The sequence below is a fragment of the Diadema setosum genome, chromosome 12 (genome assembly GCF_964275005.1).
Source record: "Diadema setosum chromosome 12, eeDiaSeto1, whole genome shotgun sequence".
NCBI classification, from domain to species: Eukaryota; Metazoa; Echinodermata; class Echinoidea; order Diadematoida; family Diadematidae; genus Diadema; species Diadema setosum.
In genome coordinates, this window is record NC_092696.1 from 34400308 (window position 1) to 34420693 (window position 20386).

General features: G+C 40.1%; 1 pseudogene; it reads left to right on the plus strand.

The window, feature by feature from the left end:
• The first annotated feature begins 13082 nt into the window (after positions 1-13082).
• LOC140235907 (uncharacterized) lies at positions 13083-18928 on the plus strand (annotated as a pseudogene).
• Positions 18929-20386: the final 1458 nt, after the last annotated feature.

The window sequence follows — 20386 nt, forward strand, 5'->3', positions numbered from 1 at the left end:
CCAATATATTATTCAAAAGGTATTATTTTGTACTTTATGACAGAGACCGTACTTCAAAATCTTCAAAAATGGACTTATCGGTTTTTGCAAACAAACTCTTCAAATGTATGTGCAGTATTATTCCTCACGGACGTTCGCTGCTCTAGGCATTGTTGTGTTTAAGACATATGCACATTATAATGTTTATTACTATAGAGGGCGCTTACCCCTATATGTAAAAGCGTGTGACACCGGAGCCATGTTTACCTAGAACAAACCTCGAACTATCCTCACAGAAAAGGCCTGATGTTTTGTTTATTTGAGTGACTCCACATAAATTGGCGACGAAGATGGCTACAATAAGTATTCCTGCACCCACACCTTTCCTGTCGACGCCGGGTGAGCCTCCAGTGAGTTGGCCAAGGTGGGTTTCCAGTTTCAAAACTTACCTGATCGCCTGCGGCTTAGATGGTACAGCCGTCAGCGATGAGCGGCGCCGGGCAATCCTCGTCCATTGCCTGGGGACAGAAGGGCAGCGGATTTCCGCGCAGCTTGACCCTGCAGGTACGTGTACTAGTTACAGTGAGACTCTCAAAGCACTTGATAGTCATTTCGGGCCCAAGACAAGCACCATTATTGAACGGTATAAATTCAGGCAACGTGTCCAAGGACCTGGGGAGCCCATAGCCCAGTACGTAGCGGCTCTGAAAAGCCTTGTAGTGGACTGCAAGTTTGACAAATTAACAGATGAAATGGTCAGGGATCAACTGATCGAAAAAACTTCAATCCCTCGGGTCAGGGAGAGGTTGCTTATGGAGGATGACTCCCTAACATTGGACAAAGCGGTGAAACTGGCGACTCAGGTCGAAACTGCAATCAGTGACGCAAAATGTTTGAATGCTACTCGGAGTCAAACGCAAAGCGACTCTAGCAAAGGGCAGCCAGTACAGGGGGTAGGCCTACAGAAAAAAGGACAGAACCCCACATACAATAGCAAAGGTAATTGTTGGAACTGTGGTAGATCACATCACCATAAGGCTGACTGTCCCGCCAAAGGGAAAAAATGCGGAGCATGTGGGAAATTCAATCACTTCGCGAAAGTATGCAGGTCAAAGAACAAGCAAAAACAGTGAAACATGTCGAAAGTCATGAACCTGCCTATCCAGAAAGTGTCTACACAATCAATAACAATGCAAACTCAGGGAACTTCAAGCGTTGTGATGTTGAGATTGGGGGAAATGTACTGCCTCTTCTCATTGATGTTGGGGCGAAGGTCTCTATCTTGAATGAACATGTCTATCATGAGAACTTATCGCAGTACGCGCTCAACCCTACAACTGTGTCACTTCAGGCATATGATGGCACTGGAATTTCAGTGCTTGGAACAGTCACAGTCCCAGTACAGTACAAGCATGTTAGACTAGAGCATTTCACATTCTACGTGACAAATGGACAAAGTTTGATGGGAGTAAACTTGTTTGATCAGCTCGGTTTCCAACTGCATGACCCGAAGGGTGAGCAAATTCAGACAGTAGCGGAAGACTACACATCAAGGTATCCGTCCGCCTTTGATGGTTTTGGTGAATGCGTTGGCTATTGCCATGCCCCCCGGATTGACCCCAGTGTAAAGCCTGTTTCGCAGGGACTGCGGAGACTTCCCTTTTCTGTGCGTGAGGAAGTCTCACACGAGCTCAAACGCTTGGAATCGGACAATATTATCGAGCGAGTTGATTCCTCTTCCTGGATATCAAACCTTGTCATTGCCAGGAGGAAAACTGGTGAACTGAGGTTATGCGTGGACCTCAAGGCAGTCAATAAAGCGGTCATTCCTGACAAATACCCACTCCCTACGCTAAATGAACTATCAGCTAAATTTCATGGGGCGACTGTCTTCACGAAATTGGACATGCGACGGAGTTACCTGCAAGTCCCCCTGGCAGAACAAAGCAGACACCTCACGGCGTTTGTCACACACGAGGGCGTGTATCACTACCGACGAATGCCGTATGGCTTAAGCTCAGCCCCTAGCGCATTTCAAAAGATTGTCTCATCTGTCTTGAAAGGAATCCCGGGAGTCGTAAACCTGCTCGACGACGTGGTCATTTATGGGAATGATCAGGCTCAGCATGACCAACGTCTGCAGGAAGTGATGTCGCGCCTGACAAAGCACAATTTGACCCTCAACAAGGACAAATGTACTTTCGCAGCTCGAGAAATCGACTTTCTCGGGTACAGAGTATCCGCGGAAGGAGTCATGCCCATGCACGACAATGTAGCAGAGATTCGCAAATTGAAGGCACCAACAAACGCAAAGGAACTGAGTTCATTCCTGGGAAGCACCAACTACTACCGCAAGTTCGTACCACAATACGCGGATATCGCGGAACCGCTCCAGCAGCTGTTACGCAAGGACGCACAGTGGGTTTGGACACCCGCTCAGCAGAACGCCTTCGAATTGCTAAAGGACAAGATCGCGTCTCCCCCCGTTCTCGCACATTTTGATCCAGACGCGGTTACGTTCGTCACAACAGACGCATCGGGGACAGCGGTTGGCGCTGTTATGTCGCAAATTGTCGCGGGAACTGAACGTCCGGTCGCGTACGCGTCACGTACATTGACGGAAACAGAGCGCAAATACTCTACAGGGGAACGCGAAGCCCTGGCATGTATTTTTGCATGCGAGCATTGGCATATGTATCTCTACGGTCGCAAATTCAAACTCCGCACCGACCACCAGGCGCTGACAACGCTCCTCGCCACATCAGGATCGGGTCATCGGCCCTTGCGCATATACAGGTGGTCAGACCGGCTTCATCAGTACAATTTCGAGGTGGAGTACGTGTCCGGTTCGCGCAACAGAGTAGCGGATATGCTGAGTCGCGCTACAGCAGACGCACAGGGACACACACAGCGGAGCAACAGTGATGACGCGGAAGAATATGTGCAAGCGATCATTACGCACGCAATCGCTAAGGTTGTCACGCAAGTGGAATTGAAAGCGGAATCGCGCACAGACGATGTACTGCAAAGGGTTCGCCTGTACCTGCAAACAGAATGGCCCAGTGAAATTTCGGACGCATTTAGCGCATATTACAGAGTCAGACATGAACTCTCAGTTGCAGATGATGTGATAGTCATGCGCGGAACACAAGTGGTCATTCCAAAGACGCTTCAGCAGCGAGTGCTACAAATAGCACACGAGGGACATCCTGGAATAGTAAGGATGAAACAGAAATGTCGCACAGCGGTATGGTGGCCGGGCATAGACAAACGCATTGAACAACACGTCAAAGATTGCGAAAGCTGCTGTTTGAGCGAAAAAGCAGGCAGCGCAAGGCCCGCCCCTCTACAAACCGTACCATGGCCGCAAAAACCATGGCAAGCACTTCAGGTCGACATCTTCGGCGAAGTTGTTGCCGCTCCACACCACGAACGATTTCTGGTCGTTGTGCATGACATGCATAGTAAGTGGCCGGAAATTGCAACTACTGGTACAGTCACTACGAACTCAATCATCAACATTCTTGAGAAAATCTTCACACGATGGGGACTACCAGAGTCGATCACCACTGACAACGGTCCGCAGTTTGTTTCGGACCAGTTTGAAGCTTTCCTCGCTGGATATGATATCCGTCACAATTTGACATCGCGATACAACCCGCAAGCGAACGGTGGTGTTGAGCGCCTGAATCGCGTCCTGAAGGAGAGCATCAAAGCGAGTATCGCGGAGGGGAAGAGATTTGATGAAGCAATCCAGATCTTCCTCCGTACGTATCGGTCGACACCGCACGCGACTACAGGCATGACGCCGGCAGAACTGATGATAAATCGGAATCTTCGGTTGGGGTTGAACGTTATGCAACCTAGGACCCCACCAACTGCCAAGGTGAAGGCAAAAACATCCGAAATCGCAGCACGCCAAGAAAGAGCGAAAGCGTATACGGATCAACGACGACGCGCACGACAACCACTATTCAAAGTGGGAGACTGGGTTCGTGTCGCGCGGCCTTTCAGGAAGCACAAGCTCGCATCAGCACTGTCTCCTCCAAAGCGAATCAAAAAGCTGATTGGAAGCAATGCGTTTCTTTTGAGCGACAACACAAAGTGGAACGCGAGACGTCTAGTAGCGAGCAAACCTGGAAGCGAAACTGACAACGATGTCGGTTTCCCCTTCCCCGTGGTCGAAGAAGATCATCGACAACATGAGCGCGGTGATGTCCAACCACGACGCTCAGAACGACAACGACGTCGGCCCCGGTATTTGAATGATTATTGGTGAACTAAAACCAAACAAATAACGCAGCATGACCTGTAGGATTCACGCTAAATACAGAAAACTCAAAAAATAGATTTCAGGCTTATCGGACACTTATTGGACTCATGAACAATTGATTACGCTATTTTGGACATTGAACATTTGGACCCTTTTTATTCTCTGGAATATATATATCCCTGCCTTTAAAAGGGGGAAAATATGTTGTGTTTAAGACATATGCACATTATAATGTTTATTACTATAGAGGGCGCTTACCCCTATATGTAAAAGCGTGTGACACCGGAGCCATGTTCACCCAGAACAAACCTCGAACTATCCTCACAGAAAAGGCCTGATGTTTTGTTTATTTGAGTGACTCCACAGGCATGGCAAACTTCCGCGGTGAATAAAAACTTGTTCCTCTGGGAAAATCCTATAATTGGGTTCATATCAAAGCTTGAATTATACTCTTTCAGGTAAGATAAGTGATTTGGAGTAATTCCTACTCTTCAAATTTGGCGTTGTTTTGGCTCAATTGTACATCGTTCAAAATTCTGACATTCGGATGAGTCGGTCCTTTTCCGGGTGAGTCGCGGGGATGCCCGGAGAGGTTCACGCAGAACGCCAGTAGGAGGCCCTCAGCGGCAGCACCTCGCAGGCAACTCCCACGCAGGTACCTCGCAGTCCCCGTATGCAGCCAAGATAATGACATTCTGTGGGACTTCCAAGGAGGTACTACCTCGCATCATAAAAGAGGAGATTCAAGAACTTCGAGAGGAGGTGCAAAATTACAGACCAGGCAGCAGTGTCACTTGCCCAGACAGAGTCTCGTTTCCTGAACATATTTTCATCGGTCTGTTTGGGCGCACGGGATGTGGCAAGAATTCGCTGATTGATTCTCTGAGATTTGCTGCAACTTGCACTGGGAGACTGCGGCGAAGTAGGTGGCTTATGGTTGCAGGCCAGGAAACAGCCGGAGGACACACCATGTATCGTAAGCTCACGGACGTTACGAAGTCCATCTTCATCATTGGCATTGGATAATGTGAATGTAGCATTGATCGTAATCGCAGCCCAATTAGGAAAGGAAAAAGAGGCCTACCCATAAGAATGACATCTGCCCCCTCCCTCTCTCTCGCTCTCTTCCTTTCATTTTTTTCTCCTCGTGATTACTTTGGATCTAAAATAATTCCTATATTCCAGTGACATATTATGTGTTTGAAGGACAAAGCTTTGTGATACCCGAAAGGGGGGGGGGGGGAGGGAAGAGAAGATGAACAAGTAAGATTCTTCATGACGCTACTTCTAGAGCTTCGATTTCACACATAACGATTATGTTCTTGATTTATGAACAGGATGATATCAGGAGATCGAACGACAGCAAAGAGGAAATCAGGCAAAATCAGCTCATCAACAAATTTCGGAAGGCATGAGCCTCTATGGTCTGATGACGGGAAACAATTAAAGATCACAGCTGCAAAGGTAAATGCGATTATTCATCGTCCGGCGCCGTCGTGCGTCGCTCGGTCGGGGATGGAGGTTGCAAACTCCCTAAATTAAGGATTCTTTACAATACTAGTATCTTCAAATGGCAAATAAGAATTAAGTGCCATGAAGAATGCGCATATTAGTGAGAGAACATTTTTTTCAAAGCTCTAGCTTATTACTTAATGTTTAAATTAGAAGATTTGTTTGGAAAAAAAAATCCTCAACCTGACGTATTTGTTCTCCCACCCAACCAAATTCCCCTAACCCCCCCCCCCCAAAAAAAAAAAAAAATGAGAATAAAATAAAGGAAATGAAATGAATAAAGAAGTGAAAAATCAGAGCACAAATGAAACAAAAGAAATCTCTCACCCTTGTTTTTCATGCTCGTTCGTAAGAGAGAGAGAGAGTGAATGTGTGTGTGTGTGCGTGTTTCGATGTAGGTATGTGAATATTATATCCAACATATTACAATGTTATTGCAAAGTAACAATTATCATTAACAAGTAGATCAAAAGGAATATTTGAAAAGTACAAAAAAGTAAGTACGAAAAAGGACATCCTGTAAATAACGATGAATAATGTTTATTTTGATTAGTTTTATTTCTGCATTTGTCATCAGTTTATTTCGAATGTGAATGTTCTCTTACTAAGAATCTGAATCTTAATGTGTAGGTCTTTCATTATAACACCCCCCCCCCCCCACCCCAACTCAGGCCGTCAACCATACCCATAATGCTTGTTCCAGATTTCTAGAGATACCACCTTTAGGGAAGGAAATGTGTTAGGATTTTTACACCCTCACTGCTCATTGTTTGTTTTTTCATTTTCTGGTTATAAATTTGACTATGTTCTCAGATTTTTGCTATTAGCACACAGGCACAGCGAAAACTTGCGGATATTAGTGTCTAGCCTTAGACCTATGCCAATTTTCATATAGACCCTATGACATTGACTTTTGATGGATCATAGTAGTATTCATTCTGTACTTTGACCACGTACGATTTACATTTCTAGACATTTCACCCTTTGGCCGATATAATAACGTGTTTCCAAGATAAGAATTTTTTACTTCTGGAACAACACTGTGTGAGGGTATAACACTGGATATTTCAATTTCTGTGTGGCACAATACAACATGTTTATATTATGAAAGAAAGATATTATATAGATGGGTGAAGGTTCAGGTGTGAGTTTCTTCAATTGGGCTCCCTCTACAAATTAAATTTGTTAAGATCGCAATGTTGATCTGTAAATGCACAAACATGTCGGGGAAAAAGGAACCACTGGGACTCGAACCTTAAAGGGGCCCTAAAATCCAAATGCATGTTGATTTGTGTAGATTTATGATACCCTCAACATCACTTTTGCGGTGAAACGTACATTCCATATATTTTTAACGATTTTCTCTTCTATTTTTCTTCAGATTACTTGGGAACGCCCACAAAAAAACCATCCATACCAATATTTCTCAGATCACCTCATCTTTCAATCATTGCTAAAGTACTGAAATGTTGAACAAAAGACATTGAATGCACCTTCCCCTCGACTCAGCATAACTTGCATGTTCCCTCGCCATGTCTTTTGTTAGTCACATTAATATCACAGAAACATGCAAGACTACAAGATTACACTATTTTCTCTACATGCAGAAGTTTTGAACATTTACAATTGGTGTACGAGACTATTTCAATCATACTACTACTACTACTAATTCGAGGGCATGTATTACTAGTAGCTTCAGCCTATGCCAACTCGGGATCCATAAACAAGTTGCACTTCCAAACCTGTCTATCTAACATGACCGTCCTTCTTCAGTACACTGATGAAAGTGGCCTTACTTCTTCATCTTTTTGCAATTCCCTGTTTGGGCTCCCAGAGTACGAGGGAATTGGCAGATAGCTCACTCACAGGGTGTCGCGCACAGTGTCCCGCTAATCTCATCCTTCTCTCACGCACTTTGTCAGACACCTTTGGTAATGTACTATACAAGTCATCATTTCTTACGTATATATTCACTCCATGACACATTAAGAGCTATCCTGAGCATGCGTGTGTTCACTCCGTCCAATGCTTTCTCTTGTCTGGCTGTAAGTGTCCCCGTCTCTGTTCCATACAGTAATACAGACTCAACTGTTGTGTCAAAAAGTCGCCGTTTTAAGTCGTCATTAAGCTGAAATTTCCACACTTTCCTCATACTGTACAAAACATTCCATGCCTGGCCACGTCTGATCCTGATGTCTTGTTCTGTCGAGGCAATCCAGGAGCCCAGATACTTCTTCACATCGAGTACTACACCGTCTAAGGTTGTGATAGTGGTGTCGTCGATATTAAATGCCATCACCTTTGTCTTCTTGGCATTGAGCCGTAGACCAATCTTCTTGCACTCCTTTTTCACTGCAAATAGCAGCTCCCTTGCCCTTTCATTCGTATCTGATACTAAGGAAATATCGTCAGCAAAATCAAGGTCAGTAACCATTACAGGCGGAACACAACGGCTTTGACGGGACACCAATGTAAATCCAAGCTTCTCCTCCTTGCCATTGATGGCAAGCCTCAAAGCATAGTCAAGGGCTACGATAAACAGAAAGGGTGCCAATGTGTCTCCCTGAAGTACCCCAGCCAGTATTTCAAAATACACTGTCTCTCCATCAGGCGAGCACACCATTGCATGCGTCTTGGAGTAAGTGACATTAATCGCACGAACTAGTTTTTCAGGAATGCCATAAGCGTTGAGAATCTCTAGGAGCTTCCCCCGATGGATGCTGTCAAAGGCCTTCTTGAAATCGATAAATGTGATCACTGCAGGGAGGCTCCTATCTCTCACTCCTTCAAGTATTCTTCTAAGTGCTAGGATCTGTACTACAGTCGATCGTTCCTGTCGAAAGCCATTCTGAGAGTCCCTAAGCAGTGGATCAATGTAGGGTCTGATACGGTTCAAGATCATTCTGTTATATGTTTTGGCTAGTACTGAGCTCAGACATATCCCATGGTAGTTGTCGGTCTTGGAGAGATCCCCTGACTTTGGTACTGGGATGATGTTAAGTGTAGACCACTGTTCCGGCTGGTCCCTGTCCTCATATGAGCAGTTGATAAATTCTAAGATGATGTCATCCACAGGAACATATTTCAGAACTTCAGGAACTACCCCATCCTCCCAACTGCTTTTGTTGTTCTCCATGCCTACTTTTGCCTTCTTGTGCTCACTCATCGTAAATGGGTCATCTGGTATGGGAAGGTCACTAAAAATAGGTGCTATTGGTTCATTAGTTTCTAGAAGCTCAGGAGGGTTGCCCAAGAGGTTCTTGAAGTGTGAGTACCAGGTCGCAACTCTCTTTTCTACACTTTCACCTCGAATACTGACAGACTGAGATGTATTTCGTCCGGAAATGTCATTGTGATGAGCTTCCAGCTCAGTCCATATTTTCGATTTTCATGTGCTTGCTCTACTTCAGCTATTTGCCTTGTCAATTTTTCCTGATCCAAATTGCATATGTCCTGTATAAGTTTTCACTTGTCTTTGCATACTCTTCTCTGCTCTTGTCGTCTTCACCCTTGTCTGCGATGAACGCTCTATATGCAGCTTTCGTCTTCTTCCTGGCAACAGTATCTTTAGGGTTTAAGCTTTGCTCCTCCCTCCGAACCTTTTTGACCTGCTTGAGACATGCTTCAGCTGCTTGTTGATTTGCATCAATAAAGCGTTGGTAAGTTTCTGTGGCAGACTCATTTTCCTCTTCGAGTATATGGAATCTATTTCTTATTTCCACTGCGTATTGCTCCTGTAATTGACGGTCAGTTGTTAGATCCTCCCAAGCATATTTCACTCTTTTCACTTTCTGCTTTTTCGGCGCCCTCAGTCTTACTGTTGCAGTCACCACCCTGTGATCATACCCAAGTGGGGATAAGGACCCATATGCTTCAATGATAACGATGCTTTTACGCCACTTCTGACGTGTCAGAATATAATCTAACTGATGGGTGGTCTTGTTTGGTGACGTCCATGTCCATAGTTTTCCCTTTCGTTTCTGAAAGAGCGTGTTTTCAATCATATTGTGGTAGTGATGACGAGAAGTTTACTAAGATTACCCAGCATTACTCGGCGTAATCCATGAACACTCAAATTTCTTTATATTCGTGGTCTTGAATACATTGTTAAAGACACGGGTTGGACATTTTGTTAATACTTATGTTACATTTTTTCCGCAATATGATGTAATATCATATGTATACATACATACATTAATAAATATGTATATATATTACGAGAGGTTGGAAAAAAAAAACACACGTACGTGCCGTAAGCAAAAAAACAACAACAACAACAACAAACAACCAAAATAAATGACAACAAACGGTAAGTGATAACAGTTCAGTACTTGCGAATATCATAATCACGCAGAATGCTTTTGAAATCACGCGCATATTGATATGTAGGCCTACTACAGTGGTGCAGCCATTTCTAATGACGTAATCAGAACATGCGACAAGTTTCAGAGGAAAATAAAGCCAGATTCATAAGAATACCAGACAATTTTCAACACCAAATACCAGCAGGCTACAATATTTACTCTATCGATATCCAAAATGGAGTAACTTCAATTCTTAATATCTATATCTCACATATTTTGGCGACCATATTTTTTTTTTAACTTCTATTTGGCATAAAAAGGTTTTCAGTTGTATCTTTGTGTTCGTAAGTTTCAGTATGATGTCAAAATCAATCTTCTTAGTATGCTAAAAAATTCCACATGAGACATATTTGATATCTTAGTATGATATACTGACATATATCAAAATACCATTGTCACAGTCATTATGGATGCCAATAATTCTTACATTAATTTGTCAAATTCACTCAACTGAATTGTATTTCAACATATGAACTATTGCATATCACCATGGATTCACTTTAGAGCAAATTATTTCACCATTTATAAGAAAAGATAAAAGAATTTTCGTTTATACAGGACATTTTATAAATACCCTCAGCACCCACGAAATGTGCTAACTAGCAATTTATTTTTAATTTTCACCATACAGAAAGAAATGAAGAGTTTGTTTGCAAAAACCGATAAGTCCATATTTGTCAAATGGAGATATTTGCGATTAAAGGTCAAGAAAAATAAAGAGAATGATAAGAGAATTTTTGCTTCTTTTGACCATAACTTCAAAAATGTACCTTTATGTGTAGTGACCAATATATCATTTAAAAAGTATTATTTTGTATTTTATGACAGGTACCATACTTCAAAATCTTCAAAAATGGACTTATCGGTTTTTGCAAACAAACTCTTCAAATATTCATAATGGAATTTTGGCGGTCACCTTGAACTGCCCTCTTAAAACCCGAGCTATTGAAATGCAAGAGTTGCATCAACCAGATTCGGATTCAGCACCCTCGAAATAGGGTGAAACCGCCTTTTGTTCTTATTTTTTCACCATTTTAGAGAAAGAAATAGGGGGCGTATATTGGAATTTTCGTTTTTAGCGGCCATTGCGGCGGTCTTATTTGGCGGCCATCTTGAATATCTCCAAACTCTAAAGAATGCAAGAGTTGAATCTTCCAGATTCGGATTCAGCTTCCTCGACATAGAGTAAATCCATCAATTATTTTCAGCTTTTCTCCATTTTCTTATAGAAGGAAATACATGGAAGTTTCCGTTTTCGGCGGCCATTTTGGCGACAATCTTGAATATCTCAAAACTCTCAAATATGGAAGAGTTGCATCATCCAGATTCGGATTCAGCTACGCCAAAATAGGGTGAAACCATCAAAAAAAAAAAAAAATGGGTGCACAATTAAACAAGGTTCTTCTTTAGGTACCCAGACTAATATAGTAAATACCTTTATATTTTAAAATGTGTGTCTCATTTTATTATTATTTTTTTTATTTTATTATATATATTTATATATAGGCCCCGTTTTTTCCTTTCTACTCTTACGAAATATCTACAGTGATACTTTTATAACAAAACATTGACATTGAATCTATCACGTTATGCGATGAACAATATACAAAATAATAAAATGAGCAAATCTGGATACGCCTTAAAAACAGTATTGATAACATGACGACGTAATCCTGTCATAAATCTCTTGAACATTACTAAATGACAGAAACAAGATACCGTAATCAAAATCATTCAGGGAAATTAAAATGTATACTATAACGTCTTGAGAACTAAAAAATGGGAAAAATGGAAAACACTGAGAAAATCAAGTGAATTTTTTATTTTTATTTTGATGCGTTACGATCCAAGACAATCTGATGCCACGATCACAATTGATAATTTGTAATTCTCATTTTGTGAAAATTGCAGCAATTGAATTTTATCGAAAACATTCCTTTTCCATGAATTCCCAACACATTGAATTTGGCGTCGTGTAGAATTGTTGCTATATTTATTCCATAATCTTACAATTTCTATTGCTGGTTTCTTATGGCGTTTTAAGTTTTGAATTTCTAATGTTTGTTGTTGATGTTATTGTTTGATAAATAAAAAATTTCTGGGTGGCAGGGAACATGGGAGAAATACTTGACTATTCTCGAAAATCTCCCAGGATGAATAAAGAAACAACCTCTTAAATGTCCTTAACATAATATAGTAACGTAGAAACTGAAATATATTGAACTCCAGTGATGCTGTACACTAATCTTACACTACCCCTAGAATGAATGAATAATGGAATACGTGGCTTTCAGGTTACATATTTTTGAAATTATTTCTTTTTCAGTTGCCAAACAGGTTACTAGCCTACATCGTTTCATTCGTGATATTTTCACTGGTTTGTGCATATTTTTTCTGAAGTAGGTTAATCCTAATGACTTGCAATTAATTTGATCACTACAAATGAAAAAGTTACGCAATAATGAAAGAATATGTCTTTTTGTTTCTTTTTTGTGTTTGGAAATTACATTTCTCGCATCTCCTTTTCCAAATAAGAGAATATAATTGGCACTATTGTGATATTTGTCACTACTCTATTCACCATGTTCTGTTAGTGCCGGTGATCGGTATCCATCTCCGGAGAGTTATTGCACAGTGAATAAAGGTACAGGAGGTAAAAAGGAGGTAAAAAAATACTCGATTTAACCTTTTACAATGGTCCTAAATGTTTATTTATTTTTTTTTTTTTTTGCAAAATCTTCCCAATATTTCACCAATAGTGCGCGCCATATTGTTGATTTCCCTTCAAAAATGCAAAAGGCTCCCTCACGTGGTAGGGGATATACACTTTATTGAAATCGAAATGATAATGAGCAAATGCATTCAATCACAATCATAAATCAGAATTTCGAAGAGGCTCGGTGAATTGAATCCACCTCTGATGAACTGTCCCATTGAATGCGTAACTCTAGATCATGTTTCTCTTGGATCTTATTTCTTTAGATGGAAGGAGAGGATATAGCGACAAAGTGTCCTAAAAACAGTTACTCGGATGACGGATCATCAGACTCATCTTTGGGAGATACTTGTATGAGTCATAAGATAAGCTGCGTAGTATTAGTCGTCAGGTAGGTCCTACGTGACAAACAGGAAAGGTGCTCTAAAAGATAAATACCACTTTGCATAGACACAAACACATACATGCAAACACACACACAGACATAAATGTACATACATGTATATATATATTCAGTTGTATGTTTCAGTGATCATAGCGGCTTAAATAATACCCCAAATCATAAATTGCCTCACAATTTCAAAATGAAGTGTTAAGAAAAATAAATTGCCATTCTTTTGCTTTCATATCTAGTGCATTTTGTTGTTGTTGTTATTGTGTGCGTCTGTGTGTGTGTGTGTGTGTGTGTGTGTGTGGTTGTGCTAGGTATATGACAGAAAATATGTCAAATATAATGTCGTCAAAAACTTCTCATCTCGATCATGTTATATTTTATAGAGCCGAATTCTGTTCGTTTTTGCTTGAAGTTGTCTGATATGTAGGCTATAAAGAGACTTCAACCTTGGACATGTCGTTGAACAAAGTGAACTTTTTGGTGCAGATACAATGTATGGACTGCTTCAGCGATGTATAAGAGAGAGGCCTTTTATTCCCTCCAAAACTTTGACAATTAATGAAATCTACCCTATGATATCGACCAAAACAAAAGATCGTCCTTTTGTCGTAATAAGTCCTTTCAACCGTGTTTCTTTGTTCTCTAGTGCGATCCATGACATCGGCATGAACACGACAGGTTTGATGGACATGGTTGACTTTCTCCATGGCCATCATGTCAGTTTGGTTCTTACGCTTTCCGAAAATATGAATACTGGGTGCACATTTACCATTGCTTCCAACTTGCATAATAACTTTATTAGTGCTTCCCGCAGGCCCAAACTTTTTACTCTTGTCCTTGTCAAAGTCAACGCAGTATCTTTTCGAAAGGCGAAAATTACGTCGGGACTGACACACAAACATGCAAACGAGAGAATTTCTTTATACTGACTTGACCCCCGAGAAATCAAACATGCAAAATAGTGACCCGCATTGAACATAACACGTGCCCTTAGCTTTGATTGACCCACAAGGTTTAAGATTTTCGAATGATAGTCATTATTCTAAAATGATCATCAATATGGAATCCGTATTATTCACTTTCTTCACTGTTCTTTAGCTCTTATGAACATTTCGAATAACAACGGTGATGCTTTTGAAGAACGCTGATTGGTAGCTGGTATACTTATGGACCTCTCAAAGGCATTTTGCACCATTAATCATGATATTTTGTTATATGAATTAAATCGTTTTGTAAGATGTGGAGTCACCGTCGTGATTTGTCTAAACGCCTTCAAAATACAAAGTATACGTCTATTTCCTAGCATTTTAAAGATATTTATTGTTTGTGGAGAACAATACCTTTAAAATGCGTTAAAACAACGGCGTAAATCCATATCAAGGGAAGATGATTGGCTATAGTCATCACATGCATTCCCACCCCCATACACACACACACGCACACACTTTGTGTGTGTGTGTGCGGAAGATAGAGGGAGTGAATATTAGTGTGCAGTCGCACTTTTTGCATAAAATATAAGGTGGGAGGGGTGTGGTAGCAAAAAATAAATGAAGATTTTTTGTTGTTTTTTTTTTGTCAGACGATTCTTGGTTGTCAACCTCGTATCACGCCTCAAAAATGTGAAGTTCTTTCTTGTTTTCTTTTGTAATTTTGAACTGAGTGACAGATGTGTTGTACACTTCTGATGAATAATACTCGGAAATCTGTCACATTAAAAGTGTACTAGGCCTACTAAAGTAGAAAGGACCGAACGAGGAGGGTATGGGAATCGGTATCCCCCTCCCACGCGAGGGAGATTTTGCATTTTTAGAACTACAATTCAGCAATCTGGTGCACATTTTGAATGAAATGTTTGGACAATTGTCTTTCATAACAGCAAAAAAATTACCACACCTTGTAAATAATTGTGGGGGGGGGGGGAACGAAATGAAACCAAATTAAGGAATACACCGCGGGAGGACACATCCCTCCCCCCCCCCCCCCGGATTTACGCTCATGATGTCCCACAGGCCCTTGGGTCTTTACTATAGGACCGCTTTCACATAAATTTTGCCGAGTAACGTCTTAATGCTATAACTGCGTTTATGCAAAATCAACTGGGTATCTTTATTTATCAATCCGTCATTGGCCAATTCTCCAATATGTTGACTTTACATACATCGTCAGTACAGCACCCGTTCCTCTCTATTTTCGCAATTAATACGTCACATCACGCTTTCACGTCAGCATAAGGTTTTGAAATTAATCACATTGAATCTTGACCATCACCTTTTTCTATCAACCCGAGCATGCATGGAATACGTTACCTATTCATATCCATCCTTTGCAAAATTGAATTCTTTCAGAGCTAACTGAAAAGAACATGGCCCTTTGCACAGATGTATACATACGAGTACACCATAATAAATATGCCGTCCGTTCGTCGTCGTATAGGACTAATATTATTTTTGAAAGCTCGAAAGATAAAGTCGATTTCTGTCCACTATTAAATTCTCGTGAGAAAAAATAAATACATCTAAGAATTACATCAAACGTAGGCCTATATCCACAGTATAAAAAAGCAGCCCCCCCCCCCCCTCTTTACGAAACGTTCTAAAACCCGCCTCCCCGGTGTACAGCGGGGGAGGGCGAAGGGGCGGTCCCCCCCCCCCCCAAGATTTGGAAGGTGAAAAAAAAAGTTGCGTGTATATAAGCGTAAAATCAAGACATTTGTTTACATGAAACCCTTTTTATAGGCAAATTGTAAAATAATATTCCACTTTTGGAGACAATGACTTCCTGGAACTATTTCTTTTTGTTTTAACTGCCATATCACAAGCGGTGCACCCATGAAATTTAAGCTGAATTATGTATTTATTTTGGAGCAAGCGCCATGAGCGCCTGACTTGGCGGATACCGGCGCTATACAAGACTTCATCATCATCATCATCATCATCATCATCATCAAACTACTGCTGTAATGTAATTTTAACACATTAAAGAGTAAATCTAGAATTTAAAAAAAAAGACTTTCAGATATTTGCCAGATAACGAGTTTGCTTATGGCATGTTCAATAACACGAACTGACATAATTGTCATTTCGTATTGAAGTTTTGGTTATTCAGGTACAGAATTTATGTTATGGCCGTAGGTTTTCCAGGTCAATTTCATAATTTTGTCATTCAAGTTCCTATTTCGAGCATTAAGTTTCAGGCATTCCATACTCTCACTACTGAATCAGCAAGCAAATTCAAAATCAGGTCATTCAAATTCACTATCGGAGCAACTAATAACTGTTCATTTGCGTCATTCAAATCAAAGATTGAGCATGCATTTCAGCAATGAGCAATACAATTCATCTTATGCCCTCGATAAAATCTCGTCGGTCATTCGAATTCGTGAAAAGTAATCATGATCTAATTTAGTGCAGTCAGTTTGAAAGGGGCATTCCGGACGATTTTCATGATTTTACATCATGTAGTACAACAGCTTCATGTACAAATTTGTGGAATGTATTGTGGTTCTTGACCAGAGAAATAGTACTTTGAAAAACCTTAAACAAATTACACTAAACAAGGATGATGACATAGGAGCCTCACATAGTTCAGAAATGTAGCAGTTTCATTCCATAACAATACCGCTCGCTTGCAAGTTCACCTGGGTATAATCTATGCATGCCTTCTCCTTTTGTTCTGCTTCCTTGAGCCCCAGCTCATGCATTCTTATGTTGAGGCTGCCATGTCATCATCCTTGTTCATTGCAATTTCTTATGAATTTCGAAAACATTCTTATTCTTCATCCCAAAGATTATAAATTCTGAAAATCTGCATAACTAATCTGTATTTGTTCAAATATAAAAATATGAAAATCATCCGGAGGTCTCCTTTAAAGAAGTTCTGAATTCAGTTAGCGTGGGGCCATTTATATGTGGCTTTTTCGTTTAGCTTGGAACAGATTTGGCTTTATCATGAATATTAGTATTTATTTTGCCGTATAGGATGTTTAGGCATATGGGTGTGTTAATACGTATAGTTCACTCTGCTATGTCACCCGGAAAACGAATGTTATTGGGTTAAGGATTGATTGCTTTCCTTATTTATGTATATGTCTATATTTCTGTATTGCATAATATGCGTTTCCATGATTACATAGAATGAAGTCGTATTTTTCTTGATGCCTAGAAAAAACGTTATTTATAGCTGAACGTGGTTACCGAATTGTAAAATTGAATGGTGTTGAAATTTTGTTTATAGGAAAATGTTGAATGTTTAGTTACGATTATTTTTTTTTTTGATTTTTCCCAATGACGCTTATCAGCATGTTGTTCAACTTGACTTTTTTGTTTTTGCTTAAAATTGTTATTTCAATAAGCAGGAAATTTTATTTTTTGGTTGATGTGTAAGTATGTATACAAGAGTTGAATGGATGCATAAGATGGGTATACAGTATAGGTTTATTTGTAGACATTAGGATGTGATGTGCATGATGATGTGTACGTGTGTGCCCGTGTGTATGCGTGGGTGTGCATGTGCGTGCGTGCGTGTACGTTGGTGACTGTGGTTATCATTTTGAAGTGATACATTTTGTGTAATAATTGGTATGAACTGTAAATCGTGTTGATATGATGTTGTATAACTGTAATGTTAATGTAGTCGGTATTTGTATTTTTTTTCTTGAAATGTTGTTGTTTGATATTATTGATGTTTGATAATGTGATGCATTATAATTTAGCCTTCGGGCTACTACTTTGCATGTTGGTTTCAATACACCATTATGATTATCAAAATAAAATCAAATGCAAGCCTTTCGGGGGTGCCTAAACCTGTGTGCTTTAAGAGAAACTTTGTTTCCTTTTTTCACCCTCATCCGCACCCCGTTGCCTTTTCTTCAAAAATCTATGCCATTGACTTCATTAAATTGATTGCACGAAGTCGGAAATTGATCACTTGAAAATGAATTAAACGCACTAAATAAGTTCATCTAGACTATCGGAATTATTGGAAATTGAACGCCCATGCATGAATTCATTTGACATGGTGTTTGACGGAAACGAAATGGAGCTCCCATGTATAAAATCGCTTGGATTCTGAATTTGAACGCCCGTTCTTTTTTTTTTTTTTTTCTGTGCGCGTAAGCTGTTTGAATTTGAATGTACATTCATGTATTGGAATGACAAAAGTATGAAACTGGCCGGGAAAAACTATGTATTTCTAGACTTAGTTTACAACTTCCTATACCTAGTTCTTGAGCACAATAATGTACGTGACTTTTTTATTGGTTTGTGCTGATTGCAGGTCGCTACCCGATAGCCGTGATCACTCACGTCGACACTGTCGAAAATTCTGCAAAGGAAAATTTGAAAACAGTCCTCCGGATATCTGGAATAAGCGACGTCTTTGAGATCGCCAATATTACCCGGGAGAAACCAGAGCTAGAAGATGTTTATCAACTGAATCTCCTGATGTTTCTTGATAGGTGCATGACCGACGCAGACGAGACTCTCGTCTTCAAGCACTACCAGGAGAGTGAGGAGAAAAGAAAGGCGAAAATTCGGGGAAAGCGTTTAAAGGAGAAGAGAGAGAGGGAAGAAGAAAGGAGGAGAGAGTATGAAGCTGAACGTGAGAGGCAGGAATGGGAGAGACAGCAGGAAGAGATGGAGAAAGAACGAGACTATGGCGAAGGGTTCAGAAGAAGATTCTTCGACTCATAACAGGCAACATCTGAACGTTGAAGAGAAATGATGTCTACAGGCATCTGTCGGAGCCACCTGTATTTTACGTCAAGTTGCTTTGGCGAACTGACAATACCTTACAAAAGGCAAACTATTTACTAAACGTCTGGTTGACGTAGTCATGTAAAAATCACTAGCCATAAATCTTTTGAGGAAAGTGTATACATAAAAATACCTAAGATATAATCTAAAGAAATCTGTCAGTTTCACCGGTTTTTTTTTCTTCTGGAATAAGGCGTTTGTAGGAGATAAAATGAAAAGTCTGTTCGCAAAAACCGATAAGGCCATATTTGTCAAATGGAAGTATTTGCGATTGAAGGTCAAGAAAAATAAAGAGAATAATAAGAAAATTTCTGCTTATTTTGACCATAACTTCAAAAATGTACCTTTATATGTATAGTGACCAATATATCATTTAAAAGGTATTATTGTTTACTTTATGACAGAGACCGTACTTCAAAATCTTCAAAAATGGACTTATCGGTTTTTGCGAACAAAATCTTCAAAAATGGACTCATCGGTTTTTGCGAACAAAATCTTCAAATGATACCCCTCATGATTAACAATTCTGATCGCTCGCTTTTGAAGAAGAAAAAGTGAATCCAGGAAATATTTGGATGCGTTACCCAAAGGCGAGAATTCCATAGTTGAGATATGGGGAAATCATGGTTGAATATACAATCTGCAAAATGTGGTTGGGCAAAAAATGTTTGAGTTTGTTTCGGCTTCCTGTCTGCCGTGACAAAATTTTACCTAAAACATTAAAGTGAGTTTTCCAGGAGAGGTCGCTACCAATGTAAAGTCCTAAAAACCTAGTACTATCTACACGAGATAAACGAATATTATTATCAAGAATAACTTGCAGAGAATTGCTAAATAACAAAATAATGTGTTTTGTCACCATTTAATGATAACTTGTTGGCATAAATCCAGGACAAATTTCAGTTTAATATTCATAATTCTTATAAGAGTATTGTATCATCAGTGAAACATAAAAAGGAAAGAATCTGTGACGAATTTTGGAGATCGTTACTGTACAAGATGAATAAAATGTACAAGATGAATAAAAGTGGGCCAAGAAGAATAAAAGTGGGTTAAGAATAGAACCCTTGGGGGCAACGTAAGAATTCAACGTCATACTTGACTTACATGATATTTACATTTATGTAAACGAATTGTTTTCTGTTTGTGAGGTAGTCTTAAACCACTCTAAAGCTCTCCCGCGGATGCCGCAATGACTTAACTTATAAAGCAAAATATAATGATCAATGGTATCTAAAGCCTTCAAAAAATCGAGAAAAACACCGATAGTGTGTCATGTCTAAAGCATAAGCTGCTTCATCAATGAAGGCTAATGATTGGTGAGTTGTGCTGTGCTGTTTCCTGAATTCAAATTGGAAATTTAAAAAAAAAATAACATCTAACAGTATGTTTATA